General features: G+C 41.8%; 1 protein-coding gene across 2 annotated transcripts in view; it reads right to left on the bottom strand.

Moving 5' to 3' along the window:
• ATF7IP2 (activating transcription factor 7 interacting protein 2) overlaps positions 1-22,847 on the bottom strand; it is a 92,608-nt gene that overhangs the window by 41,218 nt on the left and 28,543 nt on the right. The window lies entirely within an intron of this gene.

Genomic DNA, 22,847 nt, shown 5'->3' with positions numbered 1-22,847 from the left:
ACCCCTCCGATTGCTTTCCAATTATGAAAAGCACCACAGAATTTCCTCAAACAATGGTTTTTCTAGCCGGGCATATGCAAAATAGGTTATTGGGCAGATGTTGGAAGGAGGAAAAATTACGCAGGAGCAGTAAGGACTGAAGTCTGAGCATAAGTAGTGAAAAGATTATCATGTACTATACCACGTATGTTCAGAAGAGGAAACAAAAGAGGAAACCCGTCCCCCCACCGCAGGGATATTTACAAATGACGTGACGTCGGCGGTAGGGCAGAAGTCACAGGGTAAGGCATTACATGACCGGCTAGGAGATACAGAGAATGGGAAGCTTAAAAAAATATTTTATAAAAAAAAGTCATAAATTATCCTCACTCCGGTTATATTAAAACCTCTGTTGGCCGCACTGTCTTATCAGCACTTTCCATATGAGGTCGCGGTCTCCCAGTCACGGGAGGTTTGAACGCGTTATGTCTGTTTGCGACTGCGGTGTGAGAAACAACGGCTGCCCAGCTTCTAATTTGCATGAAAGGGCAGCGTGCAATGATTTGCTTTTTGTGGTCTGAGGCCGATATTTAATTGAAGACTTGTGCACGGTATGTAGAAAGTGCTTTGTCGCGAAGATGTGTGAATGAATGGAGAAGTTCAAGGAAGGTCGCACAAGTGTCAGCCATGTAGGAGTCGGCCGCCCGTCCACGACAGATGACAACATTGAGCGTGCACGTGAACGGATTCTATTGGATAGACTATCACCTGTTTGTTCTCCTGAAAAAAGCCCTACGAGGACGAAGATTCACGTCTGATGAAGCGGTGAAGACAGTGGTGCATCCGTGGCTCACAGCTCTGCCTAAAACATTTTTTGTGTGGGAATATGAAAGCTTAGTTACAGATGGACAAAGTATATTGAAAAGCAGGGAGATTATGTCGAAATATGATCTATTTGAAAATTTATTAAAATAAATTCTACAGCCAAAGCGGATTGTTTTTGATTCACCCTTGTGATTATGAGATAGAGAGAGATTATATATATGTAAGTTTGCCCACTGTCAAAGTCATGAACAGTCTAGAATTTTTAGGCTAGGTTAATTTTACCAGTGAAAAAATAGAATATATTTTAAAAAAAAGAAAATCACATTGTCAAAATTATATATATTTATTTGCATTGTGCACAGAGAAATAAGTATTTGATCCCCTACCAACCATTAAGAGTTCAGCCTCCTCCAGACCAGTTACACGCTCCAAATCAACTTGGTGCCTGCATTAAAGACAGCTGTCTTAAATGGTCACCTGTATAAAAGACTCCTGTCCACAGACTCAATTAATCAGTCTGACTCTAACCTCTACAACATGGGCAAGACCAAAGAGATTCTAAGGATGTCAGGGACAAGATCATAGACCTGCACAAGGCTGGAATGGGCTACAAAACCATAAGTAAGACGCTGGGTGAGAAGGAGACAACTGTTGGTGCAATAGTAAGAAAATGGAAGACATACAAAATGACTGTCAATCGACATCGATCTGGGGCTCCATGCAAAATCTCACCTCGTGGGGTATCCTTGATCCTGAGGAAGGTGAGAGCTCAACCGAAAACTACACGGGGGGAACTTGTTAATGATCTCAAGACAGCTGGGACCACAGTCACCAAGAAAACCATTGGTAGCACATTACGCTGTAATGGATTAAAATCCTGCAGTGCCCGCAAGGTCCCCCTGCTCAAGAAGGCACATGTACAGGCCCGTCTGAAGTTTGCAAATGAACATCTGGATGATTCTGAGAGTGATTGGGAGAAGGTGCTGTGGTCAGATGAGACTAAAATTTAGCTCTTTGGCATTAACTCAACTCGCCGTGTTTGGAGGAAGAGAAATGCTGCCTATGACCCAAAGAACACCGTCCCCACTGTCAAGCATGGAGGTGGAAACATTATGTTTTGGGGGTGTTTCTCTGCTAAGGGCACAGGACTACTTCACCGCATCAATGGGAGAATGGATGGAGCCATGTACCGTCAAATTCTGAGTGACAACCCCCTACCCTCCACCAGGACATTAAAAATGGCTCGTGGCTGGGTCTTCCAGCATGACAATGACCCGAAACATACAGCCAAGGCAACAAAGGAGTGGCTCAAAAAGAAGCACATTAAGGTCATGGAGTGGCCTAGCCAGTCTCCAGACCTTAATCCCATCGAAAACTTATGGAGGGAGCTGAAGATCCGAGTTGCCAAGCGACAGCCTCGAAATCGTAATGGATTTACAGATGATCTGCAAAGAGGAGTGGGCCAAAATTCCATCTAACATGTGTGCAAACCTCATCATCAACTACAAAAAAAGTTTGACTGCTGTGCATGCCAACAAGGGTTTTGCCACCAAGTATTAAGTCTTGTTTGCCAAAGGGATCAAATACTTATTTCTCTGTGCAGAATGCAAATAAATATATATAATTTTGACAATGTGACTTTTTTTTGTTTTTTTTAATATAATCTATCTCTCACTGGTAAAATTAACCTAGCCTAAAAATTCTAGACTGTTCATGTCTTTGACAGTGGGCAAACTTACAAAATCAGCAAGGGTTCAAATACTTATTTCCTTCACTGATATATATATATATATATATACACATATACACACACACACACACACACTGCTAACTACAATGGTTCTACATTATATGGTATTTAGAAAATACTACATATAGCCCGGAGAACCCCTTGAAGCCTAGGCTATTTTTCCTTTTTCACTCCCCTCCTTCCAAGAATGATAACTTTTTTTATTTTTCCATCAATAAAGAGGTGTGGTGGCTTTTTTTGTGTGGAAGGAGTTGTAGTTTCTATTGGCACTATTTAAAGCATCATATAATGTATTGGAAAACGGGAACAAAAATTCTTTGTGGGGTAGATTTGGAAAAAACTGATTCCTCCATTGTTTTTTGGGGTTTGTTTTTACGGCGTTTACCATGCGGTAAAAACGACATGTTAACTTTTCTGCAGCTTAATACGATTAATTAAGACTATACCAATTTCAGATTGTTTTTTTTAATGTTTTACTACTTTTACAAAGAAAAAAGTATTTGTTAAAAAAAAAAAATTTGTTTTGGGTCGCCACATTCTGAGAGCCATAACTTTATTTTTTCGTAGTTTGAGCAGTGCGAGAGCTTATTTTTTGCAGGATGAGCTGTCGTTTTTATTGGTACATACAGATGTAGCCATCTTTATCTTGACTAACGCGTTAAATACACAGTGGCAAGAAACTAACTTGACTTTTTCAATGGCTTTTGTTGTGTGATATCATGCTGCAGCAAGTTATCAAATTTAGGATGAACTTGGCTACATTGGAGCTAAGGTGACCAAAAAAAAATAAATTGAGATTCAGACTTCTAGCAATTTTTTTTTCTTTTACAGCTATCACCGTGCAGGTTAAATAATGAAATATTGTAATAGTTCGGACTTTTAAGAAATAATGCGAAAAGGGTTGTTTGAGCTTTTATATTTGATTTATTCTTTACTAAAAACTTTAAAAACTGTATAACATATTCGTCCCCGTAGGGGATTTGAACCAGCCATCAGATCGCTGGTACAAAACACTGCAATAAAACACTACCACTGTGTACTGTCAGATTTACCAGCGCCTATTAAGCCCTGCCAGAGGAAGCAGGGCTTAACCGGAGCAGAAAGATGGTATTCCTGGGTGCCATCATTAGGCCCCCGGGCTGCCGTGACAACCATCGACAGCCCGCTATCGCGACCTGGCCGATGGGCTGTAGGAAAGGGACGCCCCTCTTTCTAAATTGACTTTTTGAAAAACTAAATTGCGATACATAGAATCAACTGAGACAGAACGATATCTTCTGTCAATTCAGCCGATTTGACGGCTCAGCTGAGAGCAGGTCCTGCGTGCGTCTGACACATAGGATAATAATAATCTTTATATATATAGCGCCAACATATTACGCAGCACTTTACAATTTAGAGGGAACATAGACAATATCAGACATTACATAGTGACAAAGCTAGTTTACAATTCAGACAGGAAGAGTGAGGACCCTGCTCGCAAGAGCTTACAATCTATGAGGAAATAAGGGAGATACAAAGTGTAATAGTGTTTGTTCTGTACAATAGTCCAGCCATCTTTTATACACATGGGGTGGTAACATAAAACAGCATGAGCCGGTCACCAGCCCGTATCTGTGTATGACGGACATGAAGTGCATTATGGTGCAAGGAGTGTGAGGGAATCTTATTCTGATGACTAATGGGGCCAAGGAAAGGAGTCAGATTAGGGAATGTTACAGGTCTGTCTAAAAAGATATGTTTTTAGGGCACGTTTAAAACTGTGGACAATGGGAATTTATCTGATGGTCTGTGGTAGCGCATTCCAGAGGACTGGTGCAGCACGAGAAAAATCTTGGACGGGAGTGGGGGGTTTGGATTATAGAGGATTTTAACCTAAGGTCGTTACCAGAACATAGAGCGCGAGTAGGCTGGTAGACAGAGATGAGGGAGATGTAAGGAGGTGCAGCGCTGTGGAGAGCTTTGTGGGTGAGAGTAATAAGTTTGAATTTAATTCTGAAGGGGATGGGCAACCAGTGTAGCGATTGGCACAGGGTGGAGGCGTTGATGTGGTGGTTGGTCAGAAAGAGGAGCCTGGCTGCTGTATTGAGGATAGATTGGAGAGGGGAGAGTTTAGTGAGGGGAAGACCGATTAAGGCCTGATTCACACGAAAGTGTTAAACGTCCGTGGGACGGCCATCCCACGGACTTATGTAATTCAATGTGGCCGTTCACACAGCCTTTGTTTCAACGGACCGTGTGAAGGGTCCGTGGGAAAATAGGAGATGTCCTATCTTTTCACGCATCACTCCATAGACTCAACTATGGTGGATGCGTGACATCGCGTCCTGCAGTGCTGAGCACAGATGCACATCGGACGTGAAAAACTGCAGTTTTTCATGTCCGAGATGCGCAGCGCTCATGTGAATCAGGCCTGATAATGAGTTACAGTAGTCAAGACGAGAGTGAATCAGAGCAACAATGAAAGTTTTGGCTGGTTCCACAGTAAGAAAAGGGTTGATTCTGGAGATGATTTTGAGGTGAAAATAAAAGGAGCGTGTAAGTGATTGAATGTGAGGAGTCAGGTATGAACTTAGATGTGATCGTTATTAGCTGGATCCTGTGTATCAGACAGGAGGGACCCGTTCTCAGCCGACCCGTCAGTTCAACTTAAAGGGGTTTTCCCATCAGAGACATTTAGGACATATCCACAGGATATATGTCATAAATGTCAGGTAGATGCAGGTCCCACCTCTGGGACCAGCACGTATCTCAAGAACGGGGCCCCCTAAACCCCGTTCTTCTGCTCGGTTATGGCTGAAGCGTGTGATTCGTGGAGCTACGTGGTTTCCGTAAGTCCCATAGAACTGAATGGTAGTTACAGGAATATCGTAGCTCGCATGCTACGCTGCTTCCATAACTGCCATTTACTACTATGGGAGTTACAGAAACAGCGTAGCCAGCGAGCTACGCTGCTTCCATAATTCATAGTCGGAAATCACATGCTTCAGCCACAACACAGAAGTAGAACGGGTTTAGGGGGCCCCGTTCTAGAGATAGGTGCCGGTCCCAGAGGTGGGACCCACATTAATCTGACATTTATGACATAATATGCCATAAATGTGTGATGGGAAAACCCCTTTACCTGATGGATTCGGCTGAGACTGAATGATACAGCGTCTGAGTATACAGGACACATAGAAGCTGTATCGTAAAATGTAAAAAAAAAAAAATTAATGGAAGTCCATTTAAAAGTTGTTTTTAAAAAAAAAAAAAAAATACAAAACCCCCTAAAAAAGCGGATGTATTTAGAAAAAAAAAACAATATATATATGTACTTTCAAAAGGTGTACATAGCCTTGAAGCCTGGTCAGGCTGAAACAAATATATGGCTCTACAAATGACACTTGTTGGAGATGCAATAAAAATATAGGAAGCTTTCTACACATCTGGTGGGAGCGTTCAGGGCTCGTTCTGGAAACAAATATTTAAGCACATGAACACTGTCTGTGGTACAAAACTCTCAACAAACCCAGACTTGTCCATCAGACTGCCAGATAGAGAAGCGTGATTCGTCACTCCACAGAACGCTCCATAGTCCAGTGGCGGTGTGCTTTACATCACCAACGCTTGACATTGTGTTTGGTGATCAAAGGCTTGCATTCACCTGCTCCGCCATGGAAACCCATGACGCCGTTTTTGTGAAGATATTAATGCCAATGAAGGTTTGGAAATCTACAGTTGAGTCGACAGCGGGTTGGCGACTTTTATGCACTATGCACCTCAGCGACCCCGCTCTGTAACTTTACGTGGTCTGCCACTTCATGAGTTCATGTGGTTCCTAAACGCTTCCACTTGGCAATAATAGCACTCACAGCTGATCGTGGAATATCTAGGAAGGAAGAATGGTCACGAACGGACTTGTTAAAACGGTGGCATCTTATTACAGTGCCACGCTGGAATTCAGTGATCTCTTTAGTACTACCCATTCTTCACAAATGTTTGTAAAGGCAGACTGCACGGCGAGGTGCTGGATTTTATACACCTTTAGCAATGGGAATGAATGAAACCTCTTAATCATTGAATTCTGGTGTATGTCCTAATACTTTTGTTCATATAGTGTTTATAACCAGGAATCAAGGCAAGGATACCTAGAAGATCTCGAAACCTGCCATGTTATTACTAGCTGGTGCTCGTCTATTGATCCTATTATATTGGAAATCGACAATCTCCCTCGGTCTTGCATTGGTTGAATAAAGTCAAACAAATTACTAGACTTGCAGAACTTTCATACTGGGAATTTAGAACACACCACACCTTTTCTCAAGTTTGGAATGGATGGCTCGTGAATAAATCTCAATAATATAGTTCATGATCTATGTTCACTCAAGCACATTATTAGATCTTATTACACATATTAGAGATTTAGATTTAATCAGCCTCTCTCGCTGGCCAACATTCTATCCTTACTCAATACATAGTATAGTAGTTAGTAAAGTTTTACGCTAAATCTGACACCTATGTTTGTATTAATGGATACATATACGTACACACCTGTCTTAGGGCCCTTTCACATCAGCTTTCCTTTCCGCTGAGGGGTGCTGTCTGAGGATTCAGTCGGGTTAACCCCTCAACGGAAAGGCAAACTGAAACCTTAGCTTCCGTTTCCCTCACCATTGAACTCAATGGTGACGGAAACCTAGCTAATGGTTTCCGTTTGTCAACGTTGTGACAGGGTTGTCATTTTTTATGTAATCAATAGCGCCGTCGACTGCGCTATTGATTACGTCAAAACAACGGAACCCTGTCACAACGTTGACAAATGTAAACCATTAACAACATTTCCGTCACCATTGAGATCAATGGTGAGGGAAACGTTTTGCCTTTCCGTTGAGGGGTTAACCCGACGGAAACCTCAGACGGAATACCTCAGCGGAAAGGAACACTGATGTGAACACAGCCTTACTGGTGGCCATATCCACCCCAGTCCCCCTTCCATATCCTTTTCTACTGTTAGAGGATTGCTTTATGGTTTCAACTGACCCGTTTATACGATTTCTATTTCAGATACAAATTACTGGTCTGGTATGCAAATTAATTACTTGCGCTGTGCCTTTTGTTGCCTTACACTTTTACTCATTCTATCATCTGTTTTTAATGTGAAGCTGACTTGAAAGTGTACTGTATGTTCTTTGTAAGCTTAAATGTAATTCAAAGAAAAAAGAAAATAAATTGAGTGAGAATATGAGCAATAGCTCATCTAATCATCCCGCTGCGCCTAATTAGGCTGTTTATTAACTCTGAGACCCAGACATTCACCAGCATCTAGATTGGCCATCAAATAAGTTGCACCACACACACTAAAGTTTGTACATTTCAGGCTTAATTCTCCTACATAATCTTCTCTTTACAACGCCCAGTTGGTAAAAAGTTAAAACACGCCCAGGTGATAACCCTGATCCAGCAGTGGGTGCACCAAATCCCACACTATTTTCCCACTAACTCCCAGGACAGGACGGCATTCTGGAGGTTCTATCCTGGTGTCCTTCACTTCATAAACCCTAAACCTGTAGGTGTACCCTGAGCTGCTCTCGAACAGCTTGTACATTTTAAATTCCATACCTCGCCCTATTGCTTGGCAGGTATTGGCGGAATTTTAGTCTTCCTCTTAGAATGTACAAGGGACTTGTCTATTGCAATGTTCTTTTCGGGGGGAGTAAAATTCTTCAAATTTTATGCAGAAATGATCAATGACTGGCCTGATTTTGAATAGGCGCTCATATGTGGGGGCAGGCACTGTGCATTATCATGATTTTCTGATTTCAAAATGTGTCTGGGGTATTGCCATGCGGTAAAATGGGGTGCTGTATAAAATGTCCGTATTCCAGTAGTACCTAACCTCCGGCTTTTTTTTATTTTTTTTTACTAGGCCCATATGTAGCACAAGGCACAAAAATGTCCTAATCTCCGCTGCCTGTATGCGGCCTATGAAATCTGGAATGTGAGTCTCAATAATATCATTTTTATATAATTATCAGGGGGTGGGTTCCATATGGTATCACTCAGCTGATGTCCTGGGGCGTCTTTGCAGGGGTTCCTCATCATTGGATGAGGATAATGAGGAGGCAGAAGAGGAATGGGGCAATTTCCTCTTCTCCCTCACTGGCCGAATCAGTATCCGAGACCAGGAAGGCGTATGCCTTCTCGGTTGAATAGACCCTTTGGGATGCTTCAACACATGTATTACTCAATTACATGTAATACTCAATTTATTTTTATAGAGGTGGTTGTGTGTGTTGTGCTTTTACACGTGTATATGAAAATTCAAAAAGAAAAAAAAAAAAAAGGAAGAGAAGAAAAGAATAAGATAAAAATGTAGGAGAAAGAAATTTACTGAACGTCCAATATAAAACTGTAAAAAAAAAAAAAAATTGAGCTACAACGGTCGCAATGCTATCAAAAATTTAGTGACCAAACTTTAGTTAAATTTATACTAACTGTAGAAAGAATATATAAAACAAAACTTCTGCTACGCCAAAAATTGAGCACGGATGTCGATCAGTGATGCCGGTCACTGATCAGCGCTCAGCGGCCGCAGGATGCACACAGTGAATTGGTGCAGGTAGAACAAGACAAAAAAAAAACCTGCGTCAAAAAAATAACCACAGATGCTCAGCAGGATCGCAAGACCAGAAGGCCTCAGAACCGGTAAGTATCAGCTCACAGCCTAGCACCAGCTCCGCTTACCGTTCCTAACCGAAATGAGGCTGGCAGAGCTGGTGTTAGAAACACACGCCACGGCTGCAATTAGTCGGTTGGTGCAGACCAACCAATTGTAGCGATTGGGGGGGGGGGGGGGTGGCATCACCACCTCCTCAATACATGGCAGGGATTGGTGCTGTCCTAGACCGCACCATATCACTGTGCTCTCTGAATTGACCGGCCAATCGCAGTGACCCACCCCCATGGGCGGTGTAAAGATGGCCTGCTGTTAGGAACAGCAGCCATCTTTACTTTGTAACATTTAATTTTTACCCTGTAGCCCCTTCTCTGTTTGTCGTATGAATATGGCAAATTGTGGGAAGCACTGGCTTTCCATGACGTATCCATACGACAAATGTCGGGCAGGGATTAAATAATAAGTGATCTTTATTTTACAGGTCATTACAATCGCAGGCGTACTCAATGTGTATTTTTTTAACCCCTTAATGACCAAGCTATTTTTTTACGTTTTTCCATCATTGCATTCCAAGAGTTCTAACTTTTTTATTTTTTCGTCGACATACAAGTCCTTCTCAATGAATAAGAATATCAAAAAGTTAATTTATTTCAGTAATTCAATTAAAAAAGTGAAACTCATATTATATAGATTTATTACACACAGAGTGATCTATTTCCAGCATTTTTTTCTTCTAATGTTGATGATTATGGCGAACAGTGAATGAAAACCCAAAATTTAGTGTGTCTCAGTCAACGCAGCCGTCTGCCAAGAAATTTTCGAGCACTTCATGCTTCCCTTTGCAGACAAGTTCATCGAGATGCGGATTTAATTTTCCAGCAGGACTTGGCACCTGCCCACACTGCCAGAAGTACCAATACCTGGTTTAATAACTTAATAACCACAGTATCACTATGCCCGATTGGCCAGCAAACTCATCTGACCTAAACCCCATAGAGAATCTATAGGGTATGGTCAAGAGGAAGATGAGAGATACCAGATCCAACAATGCAGACGAGCTGAAGGCCGCTATCAAATCAACCTGGGCTTCCATAACACCTCAGCAGTGCCACAGGCTGATCGCCTCCATGTCACGCCGCATTGATACAGTAATTCATGCAGAGTCGGAGCCCCGACCAAATATTGAGTGCATATACTGTACAGACTTCTCAGTAGGCCAACATTTTAAAACATCAAAAATAATTTTTGAAATTGGGCTTACATAATATTCAAGTTTTCTGAGACACTAAGTTTGGGTTTTCATTAACGGTTACCATAATCATCAACATTAAAAGAAAAAAGATGCTGGAAATAGATCACTCTGTGTGTAATGAATCTATAGAATATAGGAGTTTCACTTTTTGAATTGAATTACTGAAATAAATAAACTTTTTGATATTCTAATTCATTGAGAAGGACTTCTAGCTGTATAAGGTCTTGTTTTTTGCGGGACAAGTTGTATTTTTTAAAAGCGCCATTTTGGTGTACATGTAATTTATGGATTAACTTTTATTAACTTTTTTGGGGGATAACGGCAAAACAAACAAATTGACACTTTTTTGCATCTTTGATTTACGCAGTTTACGGTGTGGTATAAATAACAACTTACGATTGCGGTGATACCAAATCTATATAGATTTTGTATGTTTTACTACTTTTACACAGTAAAAACACTTTCAAAATTATTTGTTTTTGTGTCGCCATGTTTTAAGAGCCATAATTGTTTTATTTTTACGCTGATGCTGCTGTATGAGGGCTTGTTTTTTGCGGAACAACTTCTAGTTTTTATTGGTACTATTTTGGAGTACATGCGACTTTTTGATCACTTTTTATAAAAAATTTTGAAGGCAGGATGAAAATAAAACCGCAATTCAGGTGTTTTTTTTCCGCCGTTCACCGTGCGGGATAAACAACGTATAGGTAGGGTCCGTAATGGACGCGGCGATACCAAATGTGTAATGTTTTAATTAGTCTTGTTGTTTCATATTAACCCCTTAATGACCAGGCCATTTTGCGCATTAATGACCAAGGATTATTTTTTGTTTTTTCACGGTCGCATTCCAAGAGTCGTAACCTTTTGTTTATTCCGTGGACATAGCCGTATAAGGGCTTGTTTTTTGCGGGACGAGATGTATTTTGTAATTGGACCATTTTTAGACGCTTATAATATATCGATTAACTTTTATTAACTTTATTTTAGGAGAGAATTGAAAATAAGCAGCTATTCCAGCATTGATTTTTCACGTTATATATTTAAAACTTTTACTATGCAGCGTAAATAACATGTTAACTTTATTCTATGGGTCGGCACGATTACGGGGATATCAAATATGTAAAGGTTTTATATGTTTTTCTATGTTTGCACAATAAAAACCCTTTTAGAAAAAAATTACTTGTTTTTGCATCGCCGCATTCCAAAAGCCGTAATTTTTTTATTTTTCCGTCAATGTGGCCGTATGTGGGCTTGACTTTTGCAGGCCAAGGTGTAGTTTTCATTAGTACTATTTTGGGCTACATAGGACTTATAGATTAACTTTTAGTACATTTTTTATGGGGGGAATGGGAGAGAATTTTGCCGTTGTTCTTTGCGTTTTTTTTGGACGCCGTACATCCGGCGGTTTAATGTGTTCATTTTATTGTTCAAGTCGTTATGATCGCGGGGATACCGTATATGTGTATGTGTGATTTGTTTTGACACTTTTACTAAATAAAACCACTTTTTTTTAAAAGTAGTTTTATTGGATTTTGACTGTAAATTATAATTTTTTTTTAACTTTATTTAACTGCATTACTTTTTTTTTTTTAGTCCCACCAGGGGACTTCATTATGCGATCTGCTGATCGCATATATAATGCTTTGGTATGCTTAGTATATCAAAGCATTATTGCCTGTCAGTGTAAAACTGACAGGCAATCTATTAGGCCATGCCTCCGGCTGCCATGGAAACCCCACGGCGCCCCGCGATTTCTTTGCGGGGGCGCCGATGGGGTGACAGAGGGAGCTCCCTCCCTCTGTCAAACACATTAGATGTTGCTGTCGCTATTGATAGCGGCATTTAATAGGTTAAACTGCCGAAATCAGAGCGCGCTTCGATTCCTGCAGTTGCAGCAGGAGCCAGGCTGTGTATAACAGCCGTGCTCCTTGCCACTGATCGCGTGTGTACACTGGCATTACCCACGCGATCAGAGGACGGATATATCCGTCGTCCTGCGCGAAGTAGCAGCTGCAGAGGATAGTATTTCATTTTTTTTTTATTTGAGATTTTTATTTATTGATTAACATTTTTGATAACTTCTGTATTGCCTGTCAGTGTAAAACGGACAGGCACTTGCTAGGCCGTGCCACAGGCATCCACTACAGACCTGGGCCCTTTGTTAGCCCAACCCTGGCTGCCATAGAAGCCATTGGCACCCTGCGATTGCAATTGCATGGTGCCGATGGGGTGAGAGGGAGAACCTCCAAAACCACTTAAATGCGACGCTCGCTATTGAGTGCTGCATCTAAGGGTTAAACGGGTTAGATCGATGTTGAAATTGATCCCGCCTGTTAGAGCAGGTGCACGGCTGTCTTTCGACCGCCCGACACCCGCTTTAGCCGGCACAGGACACACGTGCCGGACTTATGTCACCATGGCGTGAAATGGCGGCACTCTGGCATTTAAAAAAAATTTTTTTTTAATTAAAACTAGATTTATTTATTATCTGTGTGTGCCACTAGGGTACTTGAAGTAGCCATTCTTTGATCGCTTGTATAATACTTTGGAATGAATAGTATTCCAAAGCATTATTGCCTGTCTGTGTATCGCTGAGGCATGGCCTAACAGGCAGATGCCGATGTCAGACCTGGGGGCCTTCACGTGTAACAGTCGCGCTACTGATTTTGTTTCTACAGCAGATATATCCGTTAGGATGTGGGAACTCGCAACCGCTTGTAAAAGGCATGTCCATCATTTGTCATAAAGAGGTTAATTCTATCTAAGGCTTGCCTAGGTTTTTACCTACATTTTATATTGCCTTTTAGCATATCTTAACATGACAAGCATTCTAATGTTAATGTTTACTTATGAATTCTGCATGTCTATTGTTTGTGCAAATTTTAACGTAGTGGGAATCATTTATCAAAACGGTGTAATAGAAAAACTGGCTGTGTTGCCTATAACAACCTATCAGAGCGGTTTTAGTTTCTTAAATCGGCTATGGAAAACTGAAAGCACTGCCAATGGTTGCTATGGATTTCAAGTCCAGTTCTTCAGTTAGGGTATGTTCACACGCAGAATCAAAAACAGAAAATGACAGCACCGTTTTCAAGGGAAAACAGCCTCTGATTTTCAGCCGAAGATGTTTTTTGAGGCGTTTTTTTAGCTGTTTTGCCAATGACGCAATGAAAAACAGCTCCAAAAACGGCTCAAGAAGTTACATGCTCCTTTTTATGGTACGTTTTTTTTACGTGGTGTTCTTTAAAACGGCGGCGTAAAAAAGTAACTCATCTGAACGAAACATAGTTTTTCCTATTGAATTCAATGGGCAGATTTTTGTAGGCGTTTAGCTGTTTTTTTTTAGGTGTATTTCGGATAGTTTACGCTCCGAAACACGCCTTAAAACACAGGGTGTGAACATACCCTTAGACCGTTTTAATCGGTTCCCGAACGCTGGCTAGATATAGATATATAAAAGTCCGGCAGTCGGGGCACTTAAAACCAGCGCCGCGGTACATAAAACCAGCAAACCAGGCAGCTGAGTGTCGGATGCCCGGCAGTCAGTGACTGGCAGGAACCCTGAGGAGAAGATAGAACCATATTTTTACTAGTATTTTCAAACTTTAAAGGGAACCTGTCACCAGCATTTCACCTGTTAAACCAGCAATACACGGTGGAAGTGGGTGAAGAGTCATTTTTATGTAACCAATAATTACCTTCTAGGTAGGCTTTGTATCTTTAGTATTCCATTTTTTAGTGTGCCCGTGCGGTATACTAATGAGCAAGAGTCATATCTTTGTTTGCACGTTAACCCAGTCGCCTTACTTTTGATTGACAGCTCCTTGCCTCCCCTAAGCCCACACGAAATCCTGCACTTGCGCATCAATTTCCTGTTCTGGTGCATTGCACAATGGGTCACCATAGCAGCGCATGCGCAGTAACTAGATGTGAGGCCCGGACCAAGCAGGGAAGAGTGTCAGACCGTACACGACAGGCGCATGCGTGCCATCTCAGAGGAGATTTCGGCATTCAGGGCAGGTCAGTTTTCGGCGGTGGGCGGGCATAAGAAGAGGAACGAATGAGATTGCCGGATTACTACCATAAACGGAGCAAAACGTTATTTACGGTCGGAGGAGTTTAGGAGAGGGGATAATGGCAATGAACTTTTGACAGCAGCGGCCAGCGAGGAGTGAGTATCGTTCAATAGGTGAACTGCTGGTGACAGGTTCCATATAAGCCTAGAAATTCTAACTTAGCAAAAAGTATGTGTATAAAAAAAGAAACCTGCATGGTCTACGAAAAAAAGCATTGCAAAAATCACGTCGCTAGCCCAATGAAAAAAGTTTTAGCCGTTTAACCCCTTAATGACCGAGCAATTTTTTACGTTTTTACATGGTTGCATTCAAAAATCTATAAACTTTTTTATTTTTGCGTCGACATAGCTATATAAGGGCTTTTTTTTTCTGCAGGACAAGTAGTATTTTATAATAGCACCACTTTGGGGTACATATAATTTATTGATTAACTTTTTAATAACTTTTTTAGTGGGGTACTGGAAAAAACACACAGAAATGTCGCCATTTTTTTTTGCGTCTGAATTTTACGCCGTTTACCGTGTGGTATAAACAACAACTTTATTCAGCGGGTCGTTACGATTGCGGCGATACCAAATTCATATGGATTTTTTTATGTTTTGCCACTTTTACACAGCGAACATTTTTTTCAAAATGATTCGCTTTTGTGTCGCCATATTTTAAGAGCCATAATTTTTTTTAGTATTTGAATGATGCAGCTGTAGGGGGGCTTTTTTTTTTTTTTTGCGGGATGACTTGTAGTTTTTATTGGTACCATTTTTGGAGTAGATGTGACGGTTTGATCACTTTTTCTCAAATTCTTTTGAAGGCAGGATGAAAGGAAAATAGCAATTCTGGCGTGGTTCTTTTATTATATTTTTTACGGCGTTCACCATGCGGGTTAAATAATGTAATCGTTTTATAGTTGGGTTCGTTACGGACGCAACGATAACAAATATGTGTAACTTTTTTTCATAATAAAGTATTTAAGGGGAAAAAGTGTTTTTTTTTTTTTTTTTTTACTTGGGACATTTATTTATTAAAATTTTATCTAACGTTTTTTTTACTTTAGTTTTAGTCCCACTGGGGGACTTTACTGTGCAAACTTTTGATCGCTATTATAATACACTGCAATACTTCTGTTTTGCAGTGTATTATTGCCGGTCAGTGTAAAACCTTACAGGCACCTGTTAGGTCAGGCCTCTGGCATGGTCTAACAGGCAATTACTAAAGGCAGACCTGGGGGCCCTGGTTAGGCCCCTAGGCTGCCATAGAAACCATCATCACCCCGCGATGCACGTGGGGATGCCAGTGGGATAAGAGAGGGAGCCCCCTCCCTCTAAAATCACTCAGATGTGGCGCTCGCTATTGAGCGCCGCATCTGAGGGGTTAAATATGATCGGAGAACACTGCTAGTGGTCTCCGATCGTTGCCCTGGAGCCGGAGCCTGTTACTAACTGCCCAGGCTTCAGCAGCACCCCACACAATACTAGAAAAGTTCTTCTGAAGTGCCGACGTGAAAAGGCGGAGCTTCAGAAGAACTACCCTCAACGGCCGACGTAAAAACACTATACGCCAATCGTTAAGGGGTTAACTAACGCGTGCTAAAAATTGCTAAATAGTGTTTGGTCCTGAAGGCTTAAAATAGCCCGGTCCTTATGTAGTTGATGCAAACTTAAAATACAAGTTTATATTAACCGATTTACGACCACAAACAGTATTGTATTGTATTGGGAGGGTGGTTTTATGGAGTCGGCTCACGGGCTGAGTCTGCTCCATATGCCGCGGTTGTCAGCTGTATATTAATTACAGCTGACACCCTTGCTCTAACTGCTGGGATTGGAGATTACACCAATCACAGCTGTTAAATTCCACGGTCAATAGTAACCACGCTATCTAAGCTGTCGAAAGAGTGGGGACCCACCTCCGACAGCCCATCGCCGCTCCCCGCAATGCAACCACGGTGTGCCGATGGTGGTCATGGCAGCCTAATAAAGGTAGGCTTAAAAGGAGAATGTAAAAAACACAATATACTGCAATACATAAGTATTTCAGTATATTGTGCAAGAAATCCAATGATCACTGGTTCAAGTCCACTAGAGAAACTATTGAAAAAAGTAAAAAACCGCTAAGATATATATATATATATATATATATATTAACCCCTTAAGGACACACCTGTTTTGGCCTTAAGGACAAAGTCAATTTTTTTCAAATCGGACGTGTCACTTTATGTGGTAATAACTCTGGAATGCTTTTATGTATCCCAGCGATTCTAAGATTGTTTTCTTGTGACACAATGTACTTTATGTTAGTGGTAAAATTTGGTCGATATATTCAGTGTTTATTTGTGAAAAACCCCAAAATTCTGAGAAAATTAGCAAAAATGTGCATTTTTCTAACTTTAAATGTATTTGCTTGTAAGACAGATCGTAATACCACACAAAATAGTTACTAGTTAACATTCCAGTATGTCTACTTCATGTTTGTATAGATCTTTAGCATTTTTATTTTTCTAGGACGTTACAAGGTTTAGGCGGGATTCACACGACCGGGTCGTTCCCGAGCCCGCGTGTCGGCCGGTAAAATCGGCCATTTTGCCCGGCCGGTTTGCATAAAGTTATGCATCCGTGCCGGGCCGGGCAGATCCGGACAGTGACATCAGCGGCAGCTCCTGAAGGGGAATCACCATGTGTTCGGGGATTCCGCTTCAGGAGTTTCCCCTGATGTCACTGCCCAGATATGGACAGAGACATCAAGCGCTCTGTCCAGGAGCGGAATCCCCGAAAACACGGGGATTCCGCTCCTTCAAGGAGCTAAAGTGCGGCTAGCACATAGCAGAGCGGGGAGATACCTCCCTGCTCTGCTATAGTGGCGTCGCTACAGTAGTAGCAGCCGCAGCAGCAGCAGCTGCTGCTACTACTACTAGCGGCGCCATCGAAGGTGTCGCCGAGCCAGGGTGCTTTTAACAAGCAGGGGAAGGGAGCCAGCGCAGCGCTCCCTCCACCTGCTGTACACCCCGGCCCTGCAACACAGTGTACAGCGATGCCATTCGTCAGAATGGCATCAACTCCTCCTCCTCACATGCACTCTGCGCTGTGAGGAGGCGGAGATAGAGCGCAAGCGCCGGGAAACCCGGCCATCACTCGGAACACATTCCGGTGATGGCCGTGTAATACCCGGCCCCATAGACTTCTATGGGAGCCGGGTGGCCGGGTGCCCGGGCAAAGTTAGAGCATGTCCTATTTTTTGACGGCCGGATTTACCGGCCGTCAAAAAATCGGTCGTGTGAATAGCCCCATTAGGGGTCTATCATTCCTAATGCAGCCGGGTGCCGGCCGATTTATGAACGGCCGGCACCCGGCCGGGAAACCCTGCCGTGTGAATGAGGCCTTAGAAGTTTAGCAGCAATTTCTCACATTTTCAAGAAAATTTCAAAAGGCCTTTTTTTCAGAGACCAGTTCAGTTCTGAAGTGGCTTTAAGGGCCTTATATATTAGGAAGTCCACATAAATCACCCCATTTAAAAAAAAAAAAGACCCCCTCAAAGCATTCAGAAAGTGTTTTAACCCTTTAGGCGTTTCACAGGAATTAAAGCAAAGTAGAGGGGATATTTACAATTTAAATTTTTTTCGCCAAAATCCATTGGTAATAAAAAAAAATTCTTTAACACAAAGTTTTACCAAAGAAACGCAACTCAATATTTATTGCCCAGATTCTGCAGTTTTTAGAAATATCAAAAGGCCCTAGTGCCCTAATGGACTGAAACACAGGCCTCAGAAGCAAAGGAGCACCTAGTGGATTTTGGGGCCGCCTTTTTTAGATTATATTTTAGGCACCATGTCCGGTTTGAAGAGGTCTTGTGGTGCCTAAACAGTGGAAACCCCCCAAAAGTGACCACATTTTGGAATCTAAACCCCTCAAGAAATTTATCTAGGGGTATAGTTAGCATTGTGACCCCACATTTTTTATTTTTACTAAACTTATTGGAATTAATCTGTAAAAATGAAAATCTACTTTTTTCTAAATTTGTAATTTTTGCAAGGAATAAATGAGGAAAAAGCACCCCAACATTTGTAAAGCATCTTCTCCCGATTACAGCAATGCCCTATATGTGGTAAAAACGGCAGGACTCAAGGGAAGGAGCACCATTTCGATTTTGGAGAGCAGATTTTGCTGGAATAGTTTTCAGTGCCATGTTGTGTTTGCAACGCCCTGGAGGGACCAAAACAGCGGAAACCCCCCAAAAGTGACCCGTTTTTGAAACTACACCCCTCAAGGAATATTTCTAGGGGTATAGTTAGTATTTTGACCCCCACACAGTTTTTGCAGAATTTATAGGAATTATGCCGTGAAATTGAAAATCGAAATTTTTTCTAATAAAATGTCGATTTAGCTTTATTTTTGTCAATAGATAAAGGAGAAAAACCACCCCAACATTTGTAAAGCAAACTCTTCTTAGCACAGCAATACCCCATATGTTGTAATAAACTGCTGTGTGGACACACGGCAGGGTGGAGTATGGACAGAGAGCCATTTGACTTCTGGAGCTCAAGTTTTGCTGGAATGGTTTGGCGGCACCACGTCACATTTGCAAAGCCACTGAGGGGCCAAAATAGTGCAAACCCTGCAAAAGTGACCCCATTTGGGAAAGTACACCCCTCGTGGAATTTATCTAGCGGTATAGTGAGCATTTTGATCCCACTGTTTTTTTGCTGAATTTATTGGAATTAGGCAAGTGAAAATGAAAATCTACATTCTTTCCACTAAAATGTTGAATTTTTTTAATTTTCACAAGGAATAAGAGAAAAAGAACCCCAACAATTGTAAAGCAAATTCTCCCGATTACGGCAATACCCCATATGTGGTCATAAACTGCTGTATGGACACGGCAGGGCTCAGAATGTCAGGAGTGCTACTTGGAATGTATATTTTGGTTAATTGTTTTTTTTGGGAGCCATTTCGCATTTGCAGAGCCCCTGAGGTACCAGTACAGTAGAAACCCCTGAGAGGGGACTCCATTTTGGAAACTACACCTCACAGGGCATTCATCTAGGGGTATACTGAGAATTTTGATCCCACAGGTGTTTCATAGATTGTATTACAATGAGGCAGTGAAAATGAAAAAAATAAATGTTTTCCCTAAAAATATGTAGTTTTGCACCACCCAATTTTTTTTTCCGCAAGGGGTACTAGGAGAAAATACAATGCACAATTTTTTACCCAATTTCTCCTGAGTACGGCAATACCCCATGTGTGGCCCTAAACGGCTGTTTGGGCACATGGCAGAGCTCAAAATGGAAGGAGCGCCATTTGGCTTTTAGAGTGCAGATTTTGCTGGACTGGTGTACGGGCGCCATGTCACATTTGCAGAGCTCCCTTAGAGTAGAGTGTAAAACCCTGAGAAGTGACCCCATTTTGTAAACTACACCCCTCAAGGCATTTATCATTTGCCTGGATATATGACAGGGCTTCGAGTGAAAGGCACATGTGAGGCCTATTTTGGTGATTTTCGCAACATTCGCCCACAATAGCAGGGCTCTGGGGTCAAATAGTAAAAACAAACCCCCAAGTAGTGACCCCCTTTTTGGAAACTGCACCCCATAAGGCATTTTGTAAGGGGTGTAGTGAGCATTTTGACTACACAGGTTCTTTTTTTTTTTTATTAGAAATGAATGCTCAGTGGATGGTGCAAAGTGAAAATTGCAAATTTCCACAGGTATATGCCATTTTAGTGCACAATATGTTGTGCCCAGTTCGTGCCACTGAAGACAAATACCTCAAACTGTTAAGCGGGTTCTCCCGGGCATGGCGATGCCATATATGTGGACGTAAACGGCTGTTTGGGCACGCTGCAGGGCTCAGAAGGGAAGGAGCAATTTGGCTTTTGGAGCGCAGATTAAGCTTGGTAATAGTTCTGTTTGGGTATTGCTGGTATTTCAGTTTATGATGTGGGGGTATAGGTAAGCTGTGTGGGGTACATCAGGGCATAATAAGAGGGTATAATAATGGGGTAAGTAAATAATAATTCATAGATAGGTGGCCGGCGTCGCACTGATATCTTATCCGCTTTTGGAACACAGCATATTTTGCATCGCCATATTATGAGAGCCGAACTTTATTTTTTCTCCACCGGAGCTATGTGAGGGCTTATTTCTTGCGGGACAATCTGTAGATTTTATTAGTACCATTTTGGGGTACGTGATTTTTTTTATTTTTTTCATTTTTTGGCAAGCGAGGTGACTAAAAACCTGCAATTCTGATGGTTTTTATTTTTTTTTACGGCGTTCGCCATGCGCTATGAATGACAATTATTCTGCGCGTCGGTACGATTACGGTGATACCATATGTATATAGTTTTTCTTATGTTTTGCAGCATCTGCACAATAAGATCACTTTTGTTTAAATTTATTTTTTTGTGTCACAATATTCTGAGAGCCATAACTCTTTTATTTTTCCGTCAAAATGCTGCGGGAGGGCTTGTTTTTTGCGGGACGGACTGCAGTTTTTAATGGTATAATTTTGGGGTACATGCAGCTTTTAGATCCTTTTTTTATTCTGTTTTGGGTGGTGTAGTGACTAACAAACAGCGATTCTGGAATAGTTTTTATTTTTTTACGGTGTTCACCATGCGGGTAAAATAGCAATATAGTTCGGGTCGTTACTGACTCGGTGATACCACATATGTGTACTTTTTTTTTAATGTTTTTTTCCTATAATAAAAGACTAATGGGAAAAAGGCTGTTCGTGCTTTTTAACATGAAACGTATTTTTTTTTTATACTTTTTCAACATTTTCATTAATGTTTTTTATTAAAGTTTTTTTTTTTTTGGTCCCACTAGGGGACAGGCATGAAGCCCTGATCGCTATTCTAATACACTGCACTACCTACATAGTGCAGTGTATTAGACCTGTCAGCTATTCACTAACAGCAAGCCTATTAGGCTTCGCCTACCGGTGGGGCTTGATAGGCTTCTGTACTAGGAAGCGATTGTTAGTCTACGGTTGCCATAGCAACCATCGAAACCCCCGCGGGTGCCGATGGTTGCCATTAGCAACCATAGCGTGCGATCAAATCACCTAGATGCAGCGATAGCTGCATCTAAGGGAATAATCGGCCGGATCGGAGCCTAGCTCCGGTCCTGGCCGTTAAAGCAGGATGTCAGCTGTGACAAACAGCTGACACCCGCGCCGTGGCAACCAACATGGTTGCCAACAGACTAGAAGACACTTAGATGCAGCAATCGCTTTGATCGCTGCATCTAAGGACTTAAATCGGCCGGATCGGAGCCTAGCTCCGGTCCTGGCCGCTAGAGCAGGGTGTCGGACAGCCGATGACCGGCGGTGATGGCGCTGGCTCAGCTTTTGAGCCAGCGCCATAACATAGACCTTCTCATGGAGCTGTGATTGGTCAGTCACAGCAGATCGACCATTCACAGCAATCGCCGGCCGGGGACCGCTGTGATTGGTCCCCTGTCGTCTTACTGTGCCCATCAACTGTCAAAACAGGGTGAGAGTTTTTATGTCCCGGTGCCTTAAAGCACTGCAATACAGTACAGTACATACCGGTGCGCCCTGGTGCGGTAAGGGGTTAAAAGTTGTATTTTTCCCATCTTACTATAAAAGTAATTAAAAAACATACTGGAATCGCGGCGTCTGTAAGTCTGAACTATTACAATATAACATTACTTAAAGAGGCTCTGTCACCACATTATAAGTGGCTTATCTCCTACATAAGAGGATGGGCGCTATAATGTAGATGACAGCAGTGATTTTTATTTAGAAAAATGATCTATTTTTACCACTTTGAGCGATTTTTTAGCTTTATGCTAATTCGTTTCTTAATGTCCAAGTGGGCGTGTTTTTACTTTAGACCAAGTGGACGTTGTACAGGGGAGTGTATGACGCTGACCAATCAGTGTCATGCACTTCTCTCCATTAATTTACACTGCACTAGCGATATGGCTATATCGCTATGTGAAGCCACATACACAAACACTAACATTACTGCAGTGTCCGGAGAATGAATATACATCACTACCAGCCTGGACGTGATGTTTATTCAGAATCCTGACACTTCTGAATCTTTTATATGAGATTTCCAGCAAGGCAAGCGTAATCTCGTTTTAAATGACAGTTTACATCGTAATCTCACGAGATTACGTTTGTCTTGCTGGAAATCTCACAGACAAGATTCAGAAGTGTCAGGATTCTGAATACACATCACGTCCTGGCTGGAGGTAATGTATATTCATTGTCAGGACACTGCAGTAATGTTAGTGTTTGTGTATAACTATATCGCTAGTGCAGTGTAAAAAAAATGGAGAGA

This window comes from Rhinoderma darwinii, chromosome 6 (genome assembly GCF_050947455.1).
Source record: "Rhinoderma darwinii isolate aRhiDar2 chromosome 6, aRhiDar2.hap1, whole genome shotgun sequence".
NCBI lineage: Eukaryota > Metazoa > Chordata > Amphibia > Anura > Rhinodermatidae > Rhinoderma > Rhinoderma darwinii.
This window is presented reverse-complemented; position numbering and strand designations above follow the sequence as displayed.